Here is a 3,149-nt window from a genome sequence, read left to right on the forward strand (position 1 = left end):
TCAAGAAGGCAGCTCACCACCACCTTCTCAAGGGCAATTAGGGATGGGCAATAAATGCTGTCCTAGCCAGCGAAGCTCATATCCTCTAAATTAATTTTAAAAAAGAATGCACATAAACAGGATAAAAAGACCAGCAAGGATATGCACAGCAAATATTCGAGCTTCATGCTGACAATAATGGAATTAAGTAGCTTTAAACAGGTAGCCACTGCAAATGATAAATACTGACAGAAAACAAGCTCCAACTTGCTCCAATTATTTACTGCACTCACTTCTGACATGGGGCTCTGAATTGACCTGCCCCTTTAACATAACAGGCGTCTTTAAGGCCTTAGATTTATCCAGAATGCATACCCCTTGTAGGTATGCATACATAGCAGAATATCATGGCTGCTTGGCATAGTCGCTCACCATGCACGAATTTGCGTGTCATCCTTGCGCAGGGGCCATGCTAATCTTCTCTGTATCGTTCCAATTTTAGTATATGTGCTGCCGAAGCGAGCACTCACCATGCAAGGGAACTGTGAAAGGGAACTGTGTTCAAAGTTCAACTTTCCAGCAGAATGGACTTTGGCCTACTCAAGCCACGCTAACCTTTTTAACAAAACATGCTTTTTTCTTCTTGTTGCATATTTGCAACCCCAAGTGTAGAAAGATGGGCCCTGTCAGCAAGAAACCTCATCTCAGCACTCAGAAACATTTAAGCCCTGAGACAGTAATGCTGGGGGGCAAAATTGATCAGCTGAAAAGAGGTGTGTGAATTGCAATGCGCAATTCATCCAGTCTATTTGTTCCGATGCAGGCAACACACAATCTTGGTGCTGCCTTCTCATTTACATATTCACAATATGCAGCTCAGCACTATCTGTTGATTGGCTGCATACCTGAACAGGAGGTGCAAAATGAGGGAGAACACAAGTTCAAGCTAGACTGTGCTGCTTAAAGCCAACCTGTTTTAAAGAGGAGTGCATTTTGACTGGAAGCCATTCTAAGAGTGCGCTTGATCTGGGAAAGACAAAATTGCACAACATGGCAAAGAACAGGCTCCAAGCATCTCTGACATAGTCCTGTAGTGCTTGGTGCAGGAGATGGACAAGGGGAGAAAGGGCCTCTATCTACATGGGACCAAGAGGTTCTCCAAACAGATACTGTTAGCCAATGATAGCAGTGTAACCCCAAGGCACTGGATATAATGCTGCAAGAAGCCGAATGTCCTTATGCAAATAGTCAAAGTCAATGAATGCATCTTCAAATGTTATATCCTTACAAATGAACCATGAACCTTCTACACTGCTCAATTCACCCATCACCTCTTCATTCTCCTATCAACAATCTCTAGCAACAACTCACGAATTGTGACCCCTGTGCCCACAAAACAAGATTAATCAATTTTTAGCCCATTGTGTTTTTGCAATAATTTTCAATAAATACACAGGACCTGAACAGCCGTGGGTCTGTAAATGATGTAAACCCCAGCATGTATCCCTTTTCGATCTCTGACAATAATCCATGGTCAAGGGATATTATCTAGCTTTTTGTAGCAGGTGCCCACACTAATACCAGCCATTATGTAGGAGCTGGAAAGAACAATGCTCTAGAACCATTCAGGTGCTGGTGGAGGAGGGTTGAGGAGAATGCTTGTGCCACTGGTACAAATGATTGGTTTCCTTAGTAAAATCTTATGAGGTCCATGCCAAGTTTCAGGCTTGGACCTCCACTTATTTGGCATACAGGCTTAAATGTGGTTCTTGTCAAGGAAGCTCCAGCCTGGTAGTCCTGCCCTCACACCATGCTCCTTCATATACAGGTCTGAAGCAGGTTCCATGCCAAGCAAATGCCAGATGAAATTGGCAGTGAGGGCCTAGTTCCCTGTGCTTCTATTGCACCTCTATCCAACTAATAATTGAATGCATTTGTCAGCCCGTGGAGAATTGGGGCCACATTCCATACCTTAAATTTTGCAATCATTATTTACTTGTGAAATTAAGCCTTTCCACATGAATATATCTTCAGAAAAAAGTGACATGAAACTTGAAGGCAGGCCTCAAAGAAAATACTTCCAATCAAAGCATGGCAATGCATATTGTTCCCTGATGAGCTTCTGCTATCTTTAACATTAACATTTTTATTATAATAGTTCACAAGAGTTTTACATGGCTGGGATTTTCCGGTCCTGCCAGCGGCGGAACTGGAGATTCCCTCCCAATATCAGTGGACTTTTGGCTGCTCTCCAAATTTTCCAGTCCTGCCCACACTGATTCCTGCTGCTAACGGAACCGCAAAATCCCAACTGATGATTTTGCTCGAATTGTTTCTTGCCTTGTCACTTTAAACTGAAGGGCTTTTTTCGTGTGAAAGAAAAAAGAAAGAACTTGCTTTGATATGGCACCTTTCAGAACTTCAGGATGTCCAAAAGCGCTTTATAGTCGATGGGCAGAATATTGCCGTCGGCGTGCGGGGGTGGGCCCGACATGCCGATGCGTAAAATGACGCATGATGATGTTGGGCGTGTGTCCCGATGTCATCATGCGTCATTTCGATATTTTGTTCGGCCGACAGACGCCAGAGGCGGCTGCGCGCCTGCTGAACCGTCAACGGCCTATTAAGGCCATTAATAAGTAATTAAATTTGATGAGAACTCTGCCTGTCCAACCTTAAGGTTGACGGGCAGGCAAAGAGCACAACCGGCCTTTACGTTTTTCAGGAAACCTCATACACGGGTGGGATGGGGTTTTTTGAAGGTTTTATAAAATAATTTAATAAATTTTGCTACACTCACAAACATGTCCTGGCTCATGTGACACTGTCACAGGATGAGACACGGTTAAATAATTTTTTACTTTATTTATTAAAAACTTTTATAATCCATTCAGTCTCCCTGAGGCAGCTCTGTGTCTCAGGGAGATTGCTGCACTCTTTTGGGCGCATGCACGAAAGAGCACAGGCCCCGACTCTCCCTCCTCCCCCCGCCTGCACAGGTAGTGCTGAGCGCTGCCGGCTGCGCATTACGGGCCTTAATTGGTCCACCCATGTAAAATGGTGGCGCGCAGCTGATCGCTGGTGGCGATCGGCTCCGTGCCCGTTCCCACCAGCTCCCGCCCAGCCCACCAGCCATAGCAAAAATTCTCCCCAATGAAATACCTTTGAAG

The 3,149-nt window shown here is 44.7% G+C and overlaps 1 non-coding gene across 1 annotated transcript; it reads right to left on the bottom strand.

The window, feature by feature from the left end:
• Nucleotides 1-398: 398 nt before the first annotated feature.
• On the bottom strand, nt 399-505 carry LOC144680131 (U6 spliceosomal RNA). Its single transcript, XR_013576498.1, has one exon. It is a non-coding gene; the product is annotated as a U6 spliceosomal RNA (small nuclear RNA).
• Between the last annotated feature and the right edge of the window lie 2,644 nt (nt 506-3,149).

This window comes from Cetorhinus maximus, chromosome 4 (genome assembly GCF_964194155.1).
Source record: "Cetorhinus maximus chromosome 4, sCetMax3.hap1.1, whole genome shotgun sequence".
Taxonomy (NCBI): Eukaryota; Metazoa; Chordata; class Chondrichthyes; order Lamniformes; family Cetorhinidae; genus Cetorhinus; species Cetorhinus maximus.